Consider the following 23,528-nt stretch of genomic DNA (forward strand, 5'->3'; position numbering starts at 1 on the left):
ACAAAACAAAACCAAGCCCTGCCCTCAAACTTGAATTCTAGGGCAATGTGATTATTTCAGGTGAGGGGCATATTACTATGATGATGTAGACCAAGTCTGTGCTGATGTACAGCATGGGGAAACTTTCTCCTTCAGTAAGAGCTTAAGAATCGTGGGGACAAGTTTCCACCAAAGGAACTGTGGGGGAATGATGAATGTTGCCCCTAGCTCTCCTCTTACCCGTGAAACGATGTGAGCTCAGTGAAAGATTTATGGAGCCAGTGAAAAGGATCATATAGCTCATTTCTCATTATTTTAATTTTCTTGCAAATTTATGAAAAAATATATCCTTACTTAAATATTTGAAAAGTTCTTATGTTCAGAATCACAAAATAGCTGCCGTTTGCTTCACTATTTATTCATATGTTTATTCAAGAAATACTTTATAGTGTGTACTATTGTTAGAAGAGGTCATCAAGAGGACATGAGTGCTGGTCGACCTGAAGCTTGAACATGGGCAATTGGGCTACCATCCCCTCACTTGTCCTTGTAAAGTACTTCTGGCCCAGTGTTCCCACTGTGGGAGCTGTTCCAAGGACACAGACTTGAGAGAGCAAGGTGCTGTTGAGACCATCTGAATGGTCAGTGTGCCTGAATATAGTTAATGCCTCTACATAAAATTTTGTTATTCTGATGGGTGGATACAGAGACCTTCTTTTCTTGCAGCTGCCCAAGACAAGCCTTGTATGTAAGTTCTCTTGCTTGTTAAAACTACCAGTTTAGAGTGGTCTGTCTCTTTCTTTGGTCTCTCCTTGTCCTCTGTGTAGTTTTCAAACCAACAACTCTGTATCATTACAATTATGGATTCTGTTCTCATGGAGCTTAATATTCTTTTTTAATTTAATTTTTAATTTTTTTGACTTCTTCCCATTAAAAATTCTTTTATTAAAGTTAGTTGATTTACAATGTGGTATTAATTTCTGCTGTACAACAAAATGTTTCAGTTATACATGTACACATATTCAATCTTTTTCAGATCCTTTCCCCATAGAGGTTATCACAGAATATTGAGTAGAGTCCCCTGTGCTTTATGGCAGGCCCCCATTAAGCATCCATTCCTTATACAAAAGTGTGCATATGCTAATCCCAAACTCCCAATCCATCCTTCTCATAAAGATTGCATTCTAATAGAGGAGACTGGGGAAGCAAATATAAATAAATACATAAACAAGGAAAAGAGCAAAAACTAGAAAGCGCTGTGCTGAAAATAAGATGGGAGTGGTGTGATAAAGAGTGACTGGGAGTTACTTTAGGTCAGAAGATTGGCAAAGGTCTACAGGAAAGGTGGCCTAGTCAAGTGTAGACATGAGTAGCAAGAAGACAGCCATGGCAGTTTGGGGAAGAGCGTTTTAGGTACAGAGGTGATAGTGAAAATTCCTTAAGGCAGAAATAAGTTCTGCATGTTTGAGGAACTGGTAAAAGGGAGGGGACAGTAGTTGATAATGTGACTGGGTAATTGATCTTGCAGGGTTTATAACACAGAATATGGGGTTTTTGTTTTATTTTCAGCTTGATGAGAATCCATGGGAGGACATATTGATTTCCTACTGCTGCTCTAACAAATATAGCCCCAAACTCAGGAGCTTAAAACAACACAAATTTTTATTCTTTCACAATTCTGAGGTTATAAATCCAAAACGATTATCACTGGGCTAAAATTAAGATTCAACATCCTTTCTGGAAATTGTAAGGGAGAATCTGTTTCCTTGCCTTTTTCGTGGGTTCATGTCCACCTTTATCTTCAAAACCTAAAATTACCAATTAAATTTTTCTCACATTTTACTACTCTGAGTCTGATTATTCTACTTCTGTTTTCAAAAATTACACTGGGCCCACCTGGATGATTCAAGAGCATTTAATTCCTTTTTGTTGTGTATCAGAACATACAATTTCTGAGAATTAGCATGTGGGCATCTTTGGGGGGGGTGCATTGTTAGCCTATCAAACTAGAATTAATTTAAAGCAGAGAAATGACATTACCTTATTCATATTTTTTATTTTTTATTATTTTATTTTATTTTTAGGAAATGGATCATGAAAGGTCAGGGTGAAAATGTGGAGAGCAGCTAGGAGGACACTGCAGCTGTTCAGAACTAGGCTGATAGCAGTGGACCCGCAGAAATATAGATGGATTTGGTTTATGTTTTAGAAGATGTCAACAGGATTTGGGGTCATTTCTATTTGAGAACTTGTAAATAGAGTAAGTGGGGAAAATTGCTGGATTTGTTTTTCCCTGAGCATCTGAGAAGGACCTGGTAGCCTTTATTAGCTGAAGGAGATTGGAGGAGAAATACATTCTTTGGGTGGGGTAGCCAGACATATGAGTTTTATTTTATGCATGTTATGTTTTGAGAGCCTTATCAGTCATCTAAGTGGAGATGTCACACAGGTAGTTACATATAAAGGACAAGGCTGGAGATTAGGATTCATCAGCATCTATATTTTAAGCCTTGGAACTGAGTGAAATCATGCAGGAGAGTGAGAAAGCAGAGAAGAGAAGGGTAACTGAGAGAGAGAGCCCTCCGGGACTGTCTGGTTTAGATTAGACTGGATTATATAGCACACAGAATGCCTGGTGTGAATAGAATACAGTGGGGTAGGAAGTACCCTAAAAAAGATGAGATAAGAATGCCTCATCAAGGAGCTTGAATTCTATTCAGTAGGCCTGAATAAATTTGTCAAGGGACTGACTCTATCGAATCTGAGTTTTAGGAAAACAATTCTGTGTGTGACTCATTACTTCGTTTTCTGTGCGTCATTTTACAGGCCGACACGGCATAAATGAAAAATTTACACCCGAGTGTTTGAGGGCCTCTCACATACCATGTTAAGATTACATCTGTAAAACTAAAGATGACTTTAAGATTGTGATAAAGACAAAATAAGATAAGATAAAAATAAGAAATCTATACATAGACCTTCCATATGACCCTGCAATCCCACTCCTGGGCATCTATCCGGACAAAGCTCTACTTAAAAGAGACACATGCACCCGCATGTTCATTGCAGCACTATTCACAATAGCCAGGACATGGAAACAATCCAAATGTCCATGACAGAGGATTGGATTCGGAAGATGTGGTATATATACACGATGGAATACTACTCAGCCATAAAAAAGGATGGCATCATGCCATTTGCAGCAACATGGATGGAACTAGAGAATCTCATACTGAGTGAAATGAGCCAGAAAGACAAAGACAAATACCATATGATATCACTTATAACTGGAATCTAATAGCCAGCACAAATGAACATCTCCTCAGAAAAGAAAAGCATGGACTTGGAGAAGAGACTTGTGGTTGCCTGATGGGAGGGGGAGGGAGTGGGAGGGATCGGGAGCTTGGGCTTATCAGTCACAACCTAGAATAGATTTACAAGGAGATCCCGCTGAATAGCATTGAGAACTATGTCTAGATACTCATGTTGCAACAGAAGAAATGGTGGGGGAAAAACTGTAATTGTAATGTATACATGTAAGGATAACCTGACCCCCTTGCTGTACAGCGGGAAAATAAAAAAATAAAATTAAAAAAAAAAAAAAGACAAAATAAGACAACAAAAAGACCCCAAATTTAATGTGATGAATATTGGTTTGCTTTTATGGTCACATTTGACCCATGTTCAAGAGTTGACAATGCCAAGCACAGTGCTAAAAAACAATAGGTATTCAAAGCAATACAAGGCTTAATCGCTGTTTGTAGTAACTTCTCAATGTATCGGGGAGGCAGTTATGTAGACAAATAATTAGAATGCAAAGTGATAGAATCTATAGAATAATCATACGTTTGGAACATGGGAGAACAGATGGGAATGATTTAATTTGCATGGGAGTCTTACAAAAGCTTTCTGGAAGAAAACTGTCCTTTCCATGATAAAATAACATTCTAGTTTGGCAGTAGAGAGCACATCTCCATGTTGGAGAGCCGAACACATTCTCCAAAACTTTTCCCAGATTCTCACATTCCCCCTGGGGAAGTAGTCACTACTGCTACCCAAACCATGGTGACCATAAAATGACATTGCTCTGCCATTTCCTCTGTCCTGAGTGATTTCCTCTAGCAAAGAGAAGATTAAGAGGGATCATTCATGCATGCCCTGACTTAGAGATAACCATTGGGAAACAAAATGTAGTAAATGCAGTGATTGATATTCAGCTAGAAGAAAGCAAGTTTCCCTACAGAGAAAGCAAGTTGACAGGCGATGTTGACTGTGTAACACAGTCCTGTGGGCTTTGTCAGGGATGGATTGTTGCCCACTGGCTAGCTATGATTCCTCTTCATTTTCTCCCATTCAAGGTAGTATATATAATAGAATGAAGAAGATATTGTTGAGATAATATGGAATCCATTCTAGTTTATATATATATATATATATATATATATTCATTGCCATTAATCTATTTCTAACCATAAGGTACCATAGTTAATATTATTATATTATTATAAACAAGTTAAGTGTAATGCATCTACAACTAATTGTGAAAGATGAGGGCATCTTGAAAGTCTGGATTATGTGAGTGAGCCAGTCATCTTGCACATATGGGTTCCTATGCAAGACCTCCTTACTGCTCTGCAATCTATCTCTGAAAGGCAGATGTTATCTTTCCCAAATCACCAGAAAGTTATGGCATGGTTAAGTCCCAGGAGATCTATTTCTAATAATGTGAGACATAGGAGAGTGGGCAGGAGCTCCCCTTCTGTTATTGTGTCTGAGGGCTTAGCTCTTTCCCTTGAGAGTGACACTAGGAATGCGCAAGTCTTCAGGAGAGCTTCCAACCTAACCACAAAATACAGCCATGCCCTTAACAGAGAAGTCATATTAAAATATCCCACAATTAGGCCCAACATCTCTATAAGACACATACACACACTGAAAAACAATTAGGTGTGTTTTGTTATAGATTACCTGGGAGAGAACATTTGATCAAGTGGTGGTGAGGAGTGGAATGGACAAATGTGAGAATTCTTTAGGATATAGAATGAGCAGGATTTTCATGATAGATTGAATGTAGGGTTAAAAGATGGAGGACCTAAAATACTGGTTTATGTAACACAGTGATTATGACTCACTGACACTGGAAGAGGATCAGGTTTGGGGAAAGAGAAGAGCAGGATATAAATTTGATTTTACATAAGATTAGTAAGAGATGACTTTGAGACATCTAGTAGAAGCTGTCTCATTGGCAACTGAATACAAGGGTTTGAGGTACAGAGGAGAAGTCTGAACATATAGTTATGTGAAGATGTATGTTTATGAGTCAGTTGTCTAAAGGTAGTTTCTGAATCCCAGAGAAGATGTAAGTAAGAAAGCCTAGAGCAATGCTGTCCAATAGAAATATAGCATGAGTCACAGATGTAATTTTCTAGTAACTACATTAGAGATAGTAAAAAGAACATATGAACTTAATTTAAATAACATTTTATTTACTTAAATAAATATAAAATATTATCATTTCAATATGTACTCAATATAGGAGTCCCCACTGTGGCACAGTGGGTTAAGAATCCAACTGCAGCAGCTCCATCTTCTGCAGAGGCATGGATTCAATCCCTGGCTTGATGCAGTGGGTTAAAGAACCGTGTTAGCCGTGGCATAGTTAGCAGCTGTGGCTGGAATTCAATCCCTGGCCTTGGAATTTCCATATGCCATGGGTACATCCATTAAAAAGTTAATCAAAAATAAAATTAATGGGAGGTCCCATCATGGCTCCGTGGTTAACAAATCCGACTAGGAACCATGAGGTTGTGTGTTCGATCCCTGGCCTTGCTCAGTGGGTTAAGGATCTGGCATTGCTGTGAGCTGTGGTGTAGGTTGCGGATGCGGCTCAGATCCCAGGTTGCTGTGGCTCTGGTGTAGGCTGGCAGCTACAGCTCAGATTAGACCCCTAGCCTGGGAACCTCCATATGCCACAGGAGCAGCCCAAGAAATGGCAAAAAAAGACAAAAATAAAATAAAATAAAATAAAATAAAATAAAATTACTAATAGGGTATTTTATATCCCTTTTCCATATCAAATCTTCAAAATCGGATGTGTTTCTTTATACTTACAGCACCTTGCAATTCAGATTATACACAGTTCAAACATTCAGTAGCAACCTGCTTAGTGCATACCTATTGAACAGCTCAGGTCTAGGGGTAAGAAGAGAAGGAAAGAAAAAAGAGAGAGAAAGAGGGATAGGAAGATTGATGAGATAATGTAGTAAAAAGCCAACGAGATTGAATTTCTTTAAAAAGTTAGTGGTTAAACGATTTGACTAATTTCAGACTTTGTCATTATAAACAGTGCTTTTTTTTTTTTTCCTACAACTGTGTACTTCTGCCCTATTTTGGAAAGCCTCAATTGACCTCACCATCAGCTCTTTAGTTCTTCTCTCATTCTCTCAATTTTTAATACCAAACTTGAAAAGCATTCTACACCTGCTCTTTTCATTAATTCTCTTTAATTATCTGTAACCTAGATTTTTTCATTCCCATTACTTTGTTAAAAACTATACTCCCCAGTGATCTTTCCATCAAGCCCAATTATCTTTCTTGAACCTTTGTTCTCCTTGACCTCTCTAGAACATTGTCAAAGATTAAACATTCTCTCATTCTTAAAACCGGTGCTTTCCATTTCATCATAAACATTTTTTTGAAGTTCCATCTCTGAGCATTTCTTCTTGCTTAGAACTTAATGACTCACAACTGGATGCACCTGGCTCCCAAATTTTCATTTTCAGCCCTAGTCACCCCACCCAACTGATGTCTGTGTGATACTTCCATGATATCTAATTATCCTCTCAAATGCAAAATACTTGAAAGGAGAATTACATTATACCAGGAAGGAATTTTTCCTCCTAATCCCCTAGGCTGTTACAACATATGACAGAGATTAAGATAACCATACAACAGGAAAGAACAATATTCCAGGTTGTAGATACCATTTGTTCACTCAAATATCCTTTTATGCATTTATGAGCATTGTCATCTGACCATGCACTGTGCTAGTCTTTTGGGATAGGCAGTGAATGAGCTAAACATGGTCCTGCCTTCATAGAGCTTATACTCTTGTGGTGGAGAGAGACCCATTACAACTGTATGAAGTGCTATGAAGAAAAGTACAGAAAACTGTGGGTGCATATATATAATAGGGGTCTTACATTAGTCTGCAGATTGGGGCAAGAAAAAATTTCCATAGAAAATGGCATATAAACTGAAGCTTTGAGAGTATATGAATTAATTAGATAATTGATGAAGGAGTGAGACAAATGACATTTATGTATTTGAAAGCTTTGCATTGGGAAGTAGCCTCATGGATTCCAAGAAATGAAAAGTCAGTGCGCTTGTTGCCCAGTAAATCAGAGGGATAGTGGTGGTAGGTCATGCTAGAAGGGGAGTCAGTGGTCCGATATCATGGGTTTTGTGGTCCAGGGTCAAGATTCTCAAGTGTATCCTAAGAGCAACTGGGATACATTCAACATCCCAAGGTTCAAATTTTCAGGAAAATCTGAGAGACTGCTGTTATCCTCACTGCCCAGATACAACTTGTCATCAAGATGCCATCAAGTCCCATGGATCCTTGCCTTTTACCATCTTTCACATCAGTTCCTTCTACTACACTTGCTCAGGACTGTATCCATGATTCTTAGCTCACATGTTTCATGCTCTGCATAAGTGGGACACATATTTTAGATCAATAAAACCAATTTTTTCTTAATTTTTATTTTTTTAGTGGGTATAGCATGCAGCAGCTTGATGTGGGATCTCAATTCTCAGACCAGAGATTGAACCCAGGCCACAGTGGTGAAAGCACTGAATCCTAACCACTAGACTACCAGGGAACTTCCAGTAAGATCTACTTTGATACAATTATTTTTCCATAGTTTGATTAATACATAAAATTTGCTTGTTCTAAAACTGACCTTATATAATGAGAAGGTAATCTTCATCAAATGGAGTATTTTTTAAATTGAATTATAGTTGATTTACAGTGTTGTGTTACTTTCTTGTGGACAGCAAAGTAATTCAGTTCTACAAATGTACACACACAAACTCACATCCTTTTTCAGAATCTTTTATAGGTTTTTACAAAATATTGAGTATTGTTCCCTCTATACAGTAGGTCCCTGTTGGTTATCTATTTTTTATATACAGTAGCATGTATATGTTAATCCCATCCTTCTAATTTATCCCTCCTCACCTTCCCCTTCTATAGTCATAATTTTGTTTTCTGTGTCTGTGTGTCTGAAAAAAAAAAGATACAGAAGCACTTATTAACAAACAGAAAATTAATTGAGTGGGCCCTGAGAAGCATACAGCAAGGTGATGCTTGCAGAAAATAGGTGGTCAGAAGTATACTGTCACCCGAGCTGGTCCCATAGAAAAATGTGGAAATTTTGTCTCATGAATATGCAAGAGAGCTTGGTCAAATCAGTGAACAGTTCTTTTAAAATAGAAACATTGTATGAAGGGCAATCCAGAAAAGCTTTTGTTAATGGTGGACACTTGCAGATATTACGAAACTTTTTTATACTAATGTAGTAATTTTATCATAATTACTTCTGTCTTGTTTAATGCTTTTGTGTCTTAGTTTTTAGAGTATTCTGCTAAAATTATTTGTATCAGTATATGACTTGGTAAATTATATCTTTAATTAGCTGGGGCAATTTGCATGAATTAATGATATCTAGTAAAATGTTTAGTAAACCCAAATGTCCTCCCTAGAGACTTTATTAAAAGTTTGACCCTTAGAGGCTGGGAATTGGATAAATTCCAGGGGTGCAAATGAGTTTTATTTCATTTGTAACAATGCACAAAGGACACTATTAAGAAAGAGATTTCTGGTAAAGGTGTTACAAATGAGAAGAGAGTTGATCTGAGACACTCCTTTGGGCCAGAGACATCATTAGCAAGGAGGGCTGAGTTTATCTTTTAAGAATCACACTTTCATTTTATGAAACAAAGAGCCCTAGAAAATCTCTCCAGCAGGCTGATAACCAATTCGTTTTATTAAAGAAAACAATACAATCTCGGGCCTGTCATTCTAGCACCCTGTCCCCTGCTAGCCTACATCAAAGGTTTATTTCATAAAGGATTTCTGTACTCTTCAGCTTTAAAATGGTATAGCTTCTCTAGCGAAGGATCTCAAATTCTTATTGGCTTGGATTCCTCCCAGTACCATCAAACTGCGATCATTTACTCAACAAATATTTCTTGCCCTCTTTCCCTCATAAAATGTTGTGAGGACTTCAACTACAAAAACACTCAGTAACAATAACAATGGTTGAATTTATTGAGAATTTAAGACTTTTACAAATATAATTTAATACCAACAACAAACCTCAAAAGACAAAGTGTCACTTTCAAGAAGGCATTATTGATTTTCAGTGAAGATAATTTCTTTATCCAATAGAATCTTCAGTATTTTCTAGTCTGGAGATGAAAAAAAAAAAAAAAAAAAGAAGCATCTTTAAATTGTGTTGTCTTGGTGCCCTGTATAGAATCTCACTGATATTTACATTGATATAAATACTTGGATACATCTATATAATTGATACAAATTTCAATTGTTATTTATATTGTCAATTATTTATGTTGATATAAATATCAAGTTATTTAGGTTTATAATCTTGATTAAGATACAGTTAAGCTTGAGTTGAAAGAAAGAAAAGGAGTTGCCATTTGATACTTCTTTTTTGAAAACCATAGTTTTTTTCTTTTTTGTTCCCTTTGGGCTTTTAAGTTTTATTTTTTTACTTTGCTCCCTACTAGTGTGAGTGGATTCTTCTTGCCCCTCCCTAATTACCAAGGACATTTCAGCCCCCCAGAATCTGAGTACACTGCTGGTGCTTGGTGTATTTTTAAAAATTAAGGTACAACACACATGTAACACAGTATGCAAATCTTATGAGTACAGTGTAATGAATTTTCAGCTATTTATATACCTGTATAATGACATCGACTACTGACATCGACTTCAGTGTTATTCTAAACTGAACTATGAAAGTGTAAAAACTGAATGTGTGTAGAAACGTTTCACTTAGAAAATGCAAAAAATGTTAATGTGTAATAGAGGCTGAGTCTAGATGCTTTGAAACTATAGGTATAATATCTGATTTCAACCCGCACTGAATTTCTGATGTGAAAAGCTGAATTGGCTGTATGTTTATTTGGGCAAAGGCTGAGTCAAAACTTGATGGGAAAGAAATTTGCTTTTAATTTTCAAATGGGAATATGTATGGTGTAGGTACTGGTAAAGGTGGTAGAACTGAGTTCTACAAGGCAAAATTGCAACCACTCAAACTGACATTTCATAAACATTTGTCCAGATGAAAAGTAAAAAATGCAACAGTGATGCCTTCACTTATTCATCTCCCCATGAACTTTATATGGTCAGGAAATAATTAATGTCTTGACAAGTAAAGCTCACCCTGAAAATCTGGTTTTCCTGAATATTAATTTCTTTCCCATATTTACCAAGACACAGAATCTGACTCCTTCCAGCACCTCCATGACTCCCATTCCAGTCCATCCTTCCTTGAACTGTTGCTTGGCCTCTAGGATTCTACCTTCACCACAACCCCTACCATGTAGCTTAGTCTCAGTGTGGTCCTTCTAAAACAAAAGCAGTTCCCATCGTGGTGCAGTGGGTAACGAATCTGACTAGGATCTGTGAGGTTGTGGGTTTGATCCCTGGCCTTGCTCAGTGGGTTAAGGATCCAGCATTGCCGTGAGCTGTGGTGAAGGTCGCAGATGTGGCTTGGATCTGGCATTGCTGTGTCTCTGGCGTAGGCCGGCAGCTACAGCTCAGATTAGACCCCTAGCCTGGGAACCTCCATATGCCGTCAGAGCAACCATAGAAAAGGCAAAAGGACAAAAAAACAAAAACAAAAAAACAAACAAAAAAACCCAAAAGTCAAAACGCGTCCCTCTTCTGCCTCAAGCTTTTCCAATTAACTTTATTTTTTTATGATTTTTACTTTTTCTGTTACAGTTGATTTACACTGTTTTCTCAATTTCTACTGTACAGCCAATTAACTTTAAATTCAAACTCCTTCCTCCTAGGCACTTTCTCCCTGCCACCCCTCTTTATGGGCAGAAAATAATGCCAATACTCACCAGTTCTTTATGAATTTACATTTATCAAAATGAAAAGTTTTTATTAGAAAATAATTGCTTTCATACATCCTTATAAAGTATGAAGAGTTCCTTCAGGGTGCAGTGAGTTAAGGATCTGGTCTTGTGGCTCAGGTTGCAGCTGTGGTGCTGGTTCCATCCCTGGCCATGGAACTTCCACATGCCACTGGTGCAGCCCCAAAAAATAAAAACAAAACAAAACAAAACAAAAAAACGGAGACATAAAAATTAGAAATTAAAAATTTTAAAATTATACATGGCTTGGGGGCTACCTGAAGTAACTATTATCATTCTAATGTATAGTCTTTCAGAATTTTTTCTCATATTCCTTTAAGAAAGTGGAACCACATTGGAAAGAACATTTTAACTTAAAAATATTAAAAGGAAATACATCTATATCAATATGCAAAAACATACATCAAAATTTAATGCCTGGGATGAGAAACACCTGGGTGCCCTCTCAGACTAGTCTGTAAGCCATCTGGCACATGCAACCTATTAAGCAAATCCCAGTCTTGCCTGAAGCCTCTCCCAGTGTCCAAGCCAGAGTCATAGTGAGGTAGTCCCTCATCCCAGGAGCCCACCAGGTGTTGGAACTGAAGACCATGATCTGGCTAAAAACCTGCAGGTGTGGTTTGGCGTGAGGCCAGCACGGGGGAGTGAAATGCGTGTGCGCAAGGGACACAGTCTTCTTTCAGGAGGCAGAAAGCCCAGGGTCAGCAATGCCAGCTTCTGACTTGATTCTTGGCACCACTCTGAGGTTTGCCAAAGTCCTAGGCCACAGCAACCCAAACACCATGTTCCACTGATTCCCTCAGGGCCGTTCCTCCTGACAGCAGTGAGGGGTCTAGAATTCATCTCACAAGGTGGTCTCTGCCTATTCCTATGGCCTTTCCTCTGAGGAATAAACAGCCTCAGGTACATATGTAATGGTAAGTACCATTATTCTTATTATTTTGCTAGCTTTTTGAGATATAATTGACATACAACATTGTGTATGTTTAAGTAGTGCAGTGTGATGATTTGATATAGGTGTATATTGTGAAATGATTGCAACAGAAATTTAGTTACCTCCATTCCCTCACAGAATAACCCTTTTATTGGTGTGTGTTATGAACTTTTAATATTTACTCTTAAGCAAATTTCAAGTATATAAAACAGTATTGTTAACTGTGGTAGTAGTTACATAGTCATCTTACAGCTGAAAGTTTTTTCCCTTCCACCGGTTTCTCCTGACTTCAGCCCCTGACAACCAGCATTCTACTCTCTAAGAGTCTGACTTTTTTAGATTTAGCTGGTGCCCTCAAGGTCCATCCATATTGTTTCAAATAGAGGGATTTCTTTCTTTTTTATGGCTAACATTCCATTTTGTGTGTGGTTGTGAATAATATTTTCTTTATTCATCCCATGGTGGATACTCAGGTTGTTCCGTGTCTTGGCTGTTGTGGATTATGCTGCAGTGAACTTGAGGGTGCACATATCTCTTCAAGATAGTAATTTTGTCCTCTTTGCCTAATAACCAGAAATGAAATTGCTGGATTACATTGTAGTTCAATTTTTAATTTTTTGAAAACCTTTATAGTGTTTTTGATAGTGGCTGTACCGATTTACATTCCCACCAACAGCACCCAAGAGTTCCCTTTTCTCCACAGCCTTGCCCACATTTGTTAATCTTTTGTCTTTTTGATGACAACTATTCTAATAGGTGTGAGATGATGTATCATTATGGTTTTGCATTTCCCAGATAATTAGTAATGTTGGGCATTTTTTCATATACCTTGCATATGTATTTTGGAAAAATTGTCCATTAAATTTCTCTGCCCCTGCCCCAGGGAAGTATATCCAATCTCTTGGGATAGACCATGATGGAAGATAATATAAGAAAAGTAATGTGTGTGTATATAAATATATATATACATATATATATATTTATATGACTGGATCACTTTGCCATACAGAAGAAATTGGCACAACATTGTAAATCAATTATACTTTACTAGAAAAATTAAAAATATTTCTCTGCCCATTTTTTTCCATTTTCTTTCTTTCTTTTTTATTTTTTTCCCACTGTACAGCATGGGGACCAAGTTACACATACATGTATACATACTTTTTCCTCCCATTGTTGTGTTGTGATGTAAGTATATACACAATGAAACACTACTCAGCTATAAAAAAGAACCAAATAATGCCATTTGCAGCAACATGGATGGAACTAGAGACTCTCATACTGAGTGAAATGTCAGAAAGAGAAAGACAAATACCATATGATATCACTTATAACTGGAATCTAATATCCAGCACAAATGAACATCTCCACAGAAAAGAAAATCATAGACTTGGAGAATAGACTTGTGGCTTCCCCGGGGGGAGAGGGAGGGAGTGGTAGGGATTGGGAGTTTGGGGTTAACGGATGCAAACTATTGCTCTTGGAATGGATTTACAATGAGATCTCTGCCCATTTTTAATAAAAGTATTATTGTCATTGAGAAAATCTCTGCCCATTTTATATATTTTTGATATTAACCCCTCATAAGATATATGTACTGTCCATATTTTCTCCCATTTGATAGGTTGCCTTTCATTTTGTTGATGTTTTCCTCTGCTATGGAGAAGATTTTTAGATTGATGTAGTCTCACTTGTTTATTTTTGCTTTTGTTGTTTTTGCTTTTGGTGTCAAATCCAAAAAAATCCTTGCTCAGACAATGTCAAAGGGTTTACCCCTGTGTTTTCTTCTAGGACTTTTATGGACTTACATTTAAGTCTTTAATCCATTTCAAGTTAATTTTTGTGAATGGTGTAAACTCCAGTTTCATTCTCTTGCATGTGAATATCCAGTGTTCCCCAACATCATTTATGGAGAGACTCTTATTTTCTCATTGTGTATTCATGGTGCCTATTTCAAAGACTAGTTGACCTTATATGTGTGGATTTACTTCTGAGCTCTCCTTTCTGTTCCATCGGTCTTTGTGTCTGTTTTTGTTCCAGTACTGTAGTGGTTTTCTCCAGTTTTATTGAAATATAATTGATATACAGCACTCCATAATGATTTGACTTACATATATCATGAAATGATTTTCACAGTATGTTTATTGAACATTCATCTCATATGAATGCAAAATTAAAGAAATAGTAAACTTTTTTTTTCTTGCGATGAGAAATCTTAGGATTTACTCTCTTAACGACTTCCATATGTAACATACAGCTATGTTAATTCTATTTATCATGTTGTATGTTACACCCCTAGTATGTATTTGTAACTGGAGGTTTGTATATTTTGACTGCCTTCATCCAGTTCCCTCTCGTAACCCCTCTGACTTCAGGGAGCCACAAATCTGATCTTTTTTTTTTTTTTCTATGACTTTGCTTGTTTGTTTTAGTAGTATAATTGACCTACAACACTATGCTAGTTCCTGCTATACAACATAGTGATTTTATATTTCTATGCATTTCAAAATGATTGCTGCCCTAAGTCTAGTTACAATATGTCACCATTAAAAGATATTACATAGTTATTGACTATATTCTCCAAAGTGTACTTTGAATATCTGTAACAATTATTTTGCAGCTGGAATTTTGTACTTCTTAATCTCGCTCACCTGTTTCTTTCCTCTCCATAGCTCTTTTCCCTCTAATAACCAGCTATTTGTTCTTTGTAACACCATTTCTTTTCTGTTATAGTTGTTCATTGTCTTATTTCTTATTATTCCACATATAAGTGAAATTATACAGCATTTGACTTTCTCTGACTTATTTTTTTTGTCTTTTTGTCTTTTGTCTTTTGTTGTTGTTGTTGCTATTTCTTGGGCCGCTCCCACGGCATATGGAGGTTCCCAGGCTAGGAGTTGAATCGGGGCTGTAGCCACCGGCCTACGCCAGAGCCACAGCAACGTGGGATCCGAGCCGCGTCTGCAACCTACACCACAGCTCACAGCAACGCCGGATTGTTAACCCACTGAGCAAGGGCAGGGACCGAACCCGCAACCTCATGGTTCCTAGTCGGATTCGTTAACCACTGCGCCACGACGGGAACTCCTCTCTGACTTATTTAACCTAGAATAATATCCTTTAGGTCCTTCCATGTTGTCATAAATGGAAACATTTCATTCTTTGTTTTTAATGGCTGAGTATCATTCTATTGTATATGTATACCACATCTTCTTTATCCATTCATTTGTTCATAGCCACTTAAGTTGCTTCATATATGGGCTATTGTAAGTAATATTGCAGTTAACCTAGGGGTTCATTACATATTTTCCAATTAGTGTTTTTGTTTTCTGCAAGTAAATACTCTGGAGTGGAATTGCTGGAATTGCTGGATCATATGATACTCTTACCTTTAATTTTTTGAGGAATCTCCATACTGTTTTTCATACTGGCTGCACCAATTTACATTCCCACCAATGTGCATGAGGGTTCTCTTTTCTCCACATCCTTGCCAACAATTTTTATGTTTTCTTTTGGATAAGTGCCATTTCGACAGGTGTGAAATTATATTGTCATTTTGATTTGCATTTCCCTGATGGTTAGTGATGCTGAGAATCTTTTCATGTGCCTATTGGTCATTTGTATGTCTTCTGAAAAATATCTATTCAGATCTTCTGCTCATTTTTTAATAGAGTTTTTTTGATGTTGTGTTATATTAATTATTGTATATTTGGATATTAAGCTCTTATCAAATATATTACTTGCAAATATCTTCTATTCTGTAGCCACCTTTGCATTTTCTTGATTGTTCCCTATTCTGTGTTGGAGCTATTTGATGTAGTTCCATTTGTTTATTTTTGCTTTTGTTTTCCTTGCCTGGGGAGACATATCCAAATAAAAATTACAAAGACTAATGTCAAAGAGCATACTGTTTGTCGTCCTCTGTACTTCCTGTGTCTCATTATCCGTTTCCTTTAGAGTTGGAAAGTTTTCAGCCATAATTTCTTCAAATATTTTTTCAATTCCCTTTTCTTTTTCTTCTCCTTCTGGAATCCCTATTTTGTGTCGATTTGCCTGCTTGATATTATTCCATAGATCTCTTATCTTGTTTTCATTTTTTTTTTTTTAAATTTGGTTTTCTGTCTGCTGTCTCGATTGGGTGATTGCCATTATTCTATCTTCCAAGTCACTTCCTCATTCCTTTTCATTATTCATTCTGCTCTTCAGTGCCATTTACACAGTTTAGATCACTGCAAATGAATTTTCTAATTTTTTTGGCTCCTTGTATATTCAAGTTCATTTCTAAAGTAGTCTGCATTACTGTTCATGTCCATTCTTAATTTCTCCATATTCACTCTTAGTTTCTTCAGTATTTTACAATCTCCTATTTTGAACTCAGGTTTTATTAAACTGCAGAGGTCATTTAATTGTTTGCTCCTTCAGTTGAATTCTCCCGTTCTTTTAAGCTTCTGAGCCTCTTGATTTTGCTTCTATTTTTTTTTTTATTCTGTGAGTTTAGGGAAAAAAAAACTACTGTATTCTTGGAGGGCTCTTTATATGCAAGAGCACCCCTGGGTATATTGGGAGGGCTTTATATGTATATATATATACATATACATGTATATATATTTTTTTTTTGGCAAGAGGGCTGATTTTGCTTTGGATGTTTTCTTTCTCTTTCCTCAGTGTGTGCAGGATGTTATCCACATGCTGATGTACAGCCTGTTTGTGCTTCCTGGGAGATAGAAGCAATGGGCACACTAGTAGCCTGTGCCTCATTGCTGGGCCCTTGACATGACAAGGACCTCATGCAGGTGGTACAGGCTGCTCCCGGTTTCAGGGCTCAGGGAAGTGGCGGTGATCCTCAGGCAGGTGTAGGCAGTGCCCAGAACATTTGGTAGTGGCAGTGGTAGGGCAAGTTCATTTCCATGGTAGGGAGAACAACCATGGGTGGCACTTGTTTGAAGTGTCCTCCTCTGCACTGATCCCTGTGGCAACTGTGGATAGAGGTGTTGCCTGTTTAAGGACCCCTAGTGGTTGCAGGCCATGCCCGCCTCTGGAGTCTGAGAAGGCTCTGCTGGTTTGCCCCTATCACCTGTAACCCATACAATAGTTGCCATGCCACCTGTAGCCTGTGCAAAGTGCACCCCAACACCTGTAGCCTGTGCAAGAGGCTCCCCTTTGCCTGAGAGCTCACATATGAACAAAAAGATATTCCTATGGTGGTCTGCCCCTTCTCCTCTTACCCTCCTCAACAGCAGTGCCTTGCTTCTCCTGTGGGCCCAGACCTCCTCCTGGCTTCTGTCAGCTGTCGTTTTCCACTGCCCATCCTGTGATGCACCACTCCCTAGCCCCTCAGGCTCTCTCTACACATCCAATCCTAGTCCTCTCCAAGGAACTGACTTCTGGAGCCTGAATCTCAGCACTCAACCTCTGCCTGAGTGTCTCAGGCTGTGGTGCCTGGGGGCAGTTCTATCAACAGTATGTACTGCTCTTTCTCTGCTTTGCCCTCCTCAGTTGGCTTCTGAGTTTTCTCTGAGGCTTTGAGGTCCCTCCTCAGTTGACCTCCCTTTCAGTTAGTTGGCTTCCCAGAGTGCGGGTTCCTTTCCTCTTTTACAGCTCCCTCTCAGATATGCTGGTCCTCTTCTCAATCCTTTTTTTCTCCTCTTTTCTATCTCTTTTTTGTTTTTGTCCTACCCAGTTATGTGGAGGTTTTCTTGCCCTTTTTGGATGTTTAAGTTCTTCTGCCAGTGTTCAGTAGATGTTCTGTGTGAATTGTGCTACATGTAGATTTTTGTTTTTGATGTATTTGTGGGAGAAGGCGAGTACCATGTTTTACTCCTCTGCCATCTTCATCCCTCCCTGCTTTTTTAGTTTTTTTTTTTTAATTTCCAATCACATTTTAGAATTATTTGTTCCAGTTCTGAGAAGAATGCCATTGATATTTTGAAAGGGATTTCATTGAATCTATAGACTTCCTTGGGTAGAATGGTCATTTTAACCTTATTAGCTCTTCCACAGATGACTACAATATATCTTTCCATCTTTTTCTGTGGTCTGCAATTTCTTTCATCAGTGTCTCATAGTCTTTAGGTAGGTTTATTCCTAAGTATTTTATCCTTTTTGATATGGTTATAAATGGGATTGTTTTCTTGGATGGACTCATGATATAATCCAGCCCCATAACCGTAGGTTAGTGACCTACAAACTGGAGAATAATTATTATTATTTTTGTCTTTTTAAAGTCTTTTCCAGGGCTGCACCCATGGCATATTGGAGGTTCTCAGGCTAGGGGTCCAATTGGAGCTGTAGCTGCCAGCCTAAGCCTCAACCACAGCAACGTGGGATCTGAGCTGAGTTTGCAACCTACACCACAGCTCATGGCAATGCTGGGTCCTCAACCCACTGAGCGAGGCCAGGGATCAAACCCACAACCTCATGGTTCCTAGTCAGATTCGTTAACTACTGAGTCATAATGGGAACTCCCTAATTAATTATAATTAATTAATTATTAATAATTATTAATGAATTTTATGCAATTATCTTATATTATATATTCTATGGTTTTCCCACAATAGTTAGAGTTGGCCTGTCCAGCCTGGGCTTCCTACACTGGGAAGATGAGCCCCTAAAATATTTGACTTTGAAGAACAATGGCACCTTAATTTCAGGAGCTCAATAGGACTAGAAGAAATAGTTTTCCCTCTTAAAGGGTGCACACAAAATCTCACATTCACTGGGACCCAAGGCAAAAAACAAAAGCAGTGGTTTGTTAAAAGCTTGGTCCAGAACTACCTTCTGGTCTTGGAGAGCCTCCAGAAAAGGCAAAGGTAGCTGTGGCTCACTTTTGGGACACAGACTCTGGTATCATCCATATTTTGTAAATTTCTTCCATATGGACATTCTGCAGGTCAGTGCCATTATTTTATCCTCCCTCCTTTTATTATTTTATTTTATTTCATCATTTATACCAGAACTTGGCCCTACCTAACAACCTATAGGCACTAGTACTGGGAAGACTGAGGCCAAACAACTAACTGGGTGGGAATACAATCTCACTCATCAACATACAAGCTCTCTGAAGACTTCCTGAATCCACAGTTTCTAGACACAACTCTAGACAAGTCCCTACTCACCAGAGAGCAAAGAAACATCTCTATGCATCAGTGGGCAGGTAAAGCCCCTTCCATTCAGGAATCCTGCACTAACTAGTAGATGAGACTCACCCACCATGTGGTAGACATCATACTCAAGAAAATACCAATCCTACAGTCTGCAGACCCAGACAACCCACAGCTGGCCATACTATACTCTGGACAAGCTGGACCTTGGCTCTGCCTGCAAGCAGGCTAACACAAGCTTCAGAACACCCTATAGCCGATACTCAACTGTGACAGGAACCAGCCTCACCCCTACTAGTGTTCTGACACCAGCTCTGGGATTTCTGAATCCTGTAGCCAGACTCTAGGATCTGGCTCTGCCTCCCAGTCAACTAGCATTAACTCTAAGATCTGGCTTCTACAACAAGTGGGCTGCCAATAGCCCTGTAGTTTTCTGGATGCTGACTCAGTTCACCAGTGAGCCAGCACTAACGCTGGATCCTCTGGGGTTCTGCAGTCAGGGACCTATGACCAAGTGTCTCTCACCAGCAACCATCAACATATCCACAAGGCAGGGCCTGGCAAACAAATGAGTTAGAGGCCAACCAAGCCTACCACACAACCCACATAGTCAACCTGCTACAGCTGAAGGACCCAGGCAGGCTTCTCAGGTAGAATCCATAGGGCACATACTTTATATGACAAAAAAGGGAATGGACTGGGATACTTATATTTCCAAAGGAAGGGCACCTCTCCAAGGTTGAGATTTGTGACTAGCCTATACATACATAAAAATACAAGTAGTAACTTAGACAAAATGAGGTGGCAGAGAAACATGTTCCAATTGAAAGAACAACATTAAGTCCTAGGAGATGAATTAAGTGATTTGGAGATAGTAAATAAACCTATGAAAGAATTTAGAGTAATGATCATAAAGTGGATCAAAGGAGGAAATGGATGCAAAGAGAAAGAAGTTAGTATTATTTAACAAAGAGTTAGAAGATATAAAGTACAACCAAACAGAGATGAAGAATGCAATAACTAAGATGAGAAATACACTGGAATCAATAGTAAACTAAATGATACAGAGGATTGTATCACTATACTGGAAGACAGAGTATTGGAAATAACTGCCAGTGACAGAATGAAAGAAAAAAGAATGAACAGAAATGAAGACAATTTTATAGGCTTCAGGGACAGCATTAAGTACACTAACATTCACAATGTAGGGGACCCATAAAGAAGAGAGAAGGGGGCTGAAAACATTTGAAAACATAATAGGTAAAAATTTCCCTAACCTGGGAAAAGAAATTGTAACCAAATTTAGAAAGCACTGAGAGTCCAATACAGTATGAACCCCAAGATGATACAGCAGGATACAATGTAAGTAATATGGCATATATTAAAGATAGAGATTATTAAAATCAGTGAGGGAGAAATCAATAAATAACGTACAAGGGAACTCCTGTAAGCCTATAAGCTTATTTTTCAACAGAAAGTCATATGCTAGAAGGGAGTGGCACAATATCTTAAAAGTGTTGCAAAAGGAAAAATCTACAACCAAGAATACTCTACCAAGCAAGGATCCTTTTCAGATTTGATGGAGTGTTCAAAATCTTTACAGACAAACAAAAGCTGAAAACATTCAGTACCACCAAACAGCTTTACAACAAATCCTAAATGAAATTTTCTAGGAGAAGGAAAATAGTCCATAACTAGAAACAAGAGAAATACAAAATGAAAAGGCTCACTGGTAAAGGCACACATACAATAAAGGTAAGAAATCATTTACACACTAACCTAGTAGGGAGGTAAAAAACAAATAGTAAAGTCATCTGTGTCCACAATAAGCAGTTAAGGTATAAACAAAACAATTATGTGTAAAGTATGATATCAAAAAGCGTAATCATGAGGGAGGAGAATACAAATACAGTTTATAAAAATGCAATTGAAATTTAGAGACAAGCAAACTGCAACAATCATAGTCATAAAACAACATACTCAATGGTAGAAAAGTGAAATCATTTTCTCTAATATCCAGAGCAAGAGAAGCATGTCCACTCTCACCACTTCTATTCATCATAGATTTGGAAGTCCTAGCCCCATCATTCAGAGAAGAAAGACAAATAATATGATCCAAGTTGGAAATGAAGAAGTAAAATTGTTACTTTTGGTAGATGACATGATTGTGTATGTAGAAAATCCTAACGATGCCACTGGAAAACTACTAGAGATTTTCAATGAATTTGGTAATGTTTCAGGGTACAAATTAATAAATATTTTGCATTTATTTACACTAACAACAAGGTATCAGAAAGAAATTAAACAATCCCATTTACTATTACATCAAAAAATAAAATACTTAAGAAGAAACATACATAGGGTGGCAACTGTCTTATGTTTTTAAAATTATGAAACTGATGAAACTGAAGACAGCATACACAAATGGAAAGATATACCATGTTCTTCATGGGAAAATTAATATTGTTTTTTTCATTTTTAAAAGTTTTATTGAAGTATGATTGATTTATAATGTGATAGTTTCTGCTGTACAAGAATGTTATTCAGTTATACATGTACATACCTCCATTGTTTTTCAAACTTTTTTTATGGTTTCCAAATGAGACAGGTTGGGGGCTGGGGGTGGGTTGGGGTTTGGGGATGGAAATGCTCTAAAATTGGGGTGTGATGATTGTTGTACAGCTATAAATGTAATAAAATTCATTGAGTAAAAAATATGTGTGAAAAAATAAAATGTTAATACTTGTTTAATCTTGACTTTAAAAATCCATTGGAATTCTCTTAAATTCATTATGTTTGAAAGTTTTCAAAATAAATTTCAAAGATGTCATTGATTCACATCATTCTTGAATCTCTGCTCTATTTCCCTATCCATATGACCTCATCACTTCTTGGAACTTATATTCTCATGCTTTTACTTCTTTATTCTATGTACAGTATGACTTCGTGCTTAAGAACATGGATTTCCTGCCAACAGGAATAAATGATATTTCTAGGAAAATAGGAATGGTTTTGACTGAAGTCATTGTTTATGGAAATGAATGTAGCACTGGGAATGGGGCTGAGGCAGGTGAACAGTGGGACAGAGTCAGAAAGCTAACACAACTATTGGTGAGGGCTGGTGGTGAATGTGGGGAAAAGGGGAAGCTTGGCAGTTTACTAAGACTGAAAAACTTATTGCAAGAAATGTTTATTGAATGGCCAAATATGTTAAGCACCTTATTAAGTATTGGTGATATGAAATCAATTATATTATGTTTGATAGTCACAGGAAGAAGAAAGGCCTTAATTTTATTATTCAACAGCTAAAATTCACTATGCTTTCCTTTAAAATGTTGCTCCTATCTGTGCCCTCCTCTCCTTTTAGGGTATCCTCCAGGTTCAGTTCACCTCATTAATACATAATTGGTTGAAGTTAGTCTCCTTGCTTTGAGGCTTTCACTTTCGCTCAATTGCAATCTCAGGTTTCTGAAACGTACAGTATTGTTACTCTGCTCCTGGAAGACTTTTGTGTCTGATGGTTCTGAGATAATTTCAGATTTCTTAGGGTTCCATTTAAGAGACTTAGTAAACTGTGCAACGTTTATTTCCATAAACAATGACTTCAGTCATAACCATTCATGTGTTCTTAGAAATATCATTTATTCCTGTTTTTAAGGCATATTTTACTTCTGATGCTATTAAGAACTAAATACCAGAGGGTACAAGAATCTCCATTTTCTGAACCCCTAAGCATGTGGGGAAAAAAGGCAGAACTGATTCAAATTCTAGTTCATTTCCGTAACCTGGTTGAATTTGGGAAAGTTCCTCAATATTGAATAGCATGATTATATTTTACTGAGGAAATCATGAAAATTCACGTCTAATAAATTGGTGGGTAATATATATGCAAGATCTAGCTTAGCAAGCACCAAGTAGAGGATAGGTTCTTAGCAAATAATCTTTTAATTTCATATTTGCACATGTAAAGGTCAATAAATATAAATATTTAGATGTTTAATTTTTTAATATTTTCTGCCTCCTTCATGCCTGATCAGAACCTCCATCTTTTAGGTAAAGCTATGTATGTATTAATAATTTATGAGAGGGAGTTCCTGTTTTGGCTCAATTGTAACGAATCTGACTGGTATCCATGAAGATGCAGGTTCAATCCCTGGCCTTGCTCAGTGGGTTAAGGATCTGCAGTTGCCATGAGCTGTGGGGTAGGTCACAGATGTGACTTGGATCCTGCATTGCTGTGGCTGTGGTATAGGCTGGCAAGTGCAGCTCCAATTGTATCCTAGCCTGGGAACATCCATATGCCACATGTGTGGCCCTAAAAA

The 23,528-nt window shown here is 37.6% G+C and overlaps 1 long non-coding RNA gene across 1 annotated transcript in view; it reads left to right on the plus strand.

Annotated features, from left to right (window-relative positions):
• Nucleotides 1–10,951: 10,951 nt before the first annotated feature.
• LOC110258296 overlaps nt 10,952–23,528 on the plus strand; it is an 83,792-nt gene continuing 71,215 nt past the window's right edge. Inside the window, exon 1 of the long non-coding RNA XR_002341045.1 lies at nt 10,952–12,089. This is a non-coding gene — a long non-coding RNA (uncharacterized LOC110258296). The remainder of the gene's footprint in view (nt 12,090–23,528) is intronic.

This window comes from Sus scrofa, unplaced genomic scaffold, assembly GCF_000003025.6.
Source record: "Sus scrofa isolate TJ Tabasco breed Duroc unplaced genomic scaffold, Sscrofa11.1 Contig1815, whole genome shotgun sequence".
Lineage (NCBI taxonomy): Eukaryota > Metazoa > Chordata > Mammalia > Artiodactyla > Suidae > Sus > Sus scrofa.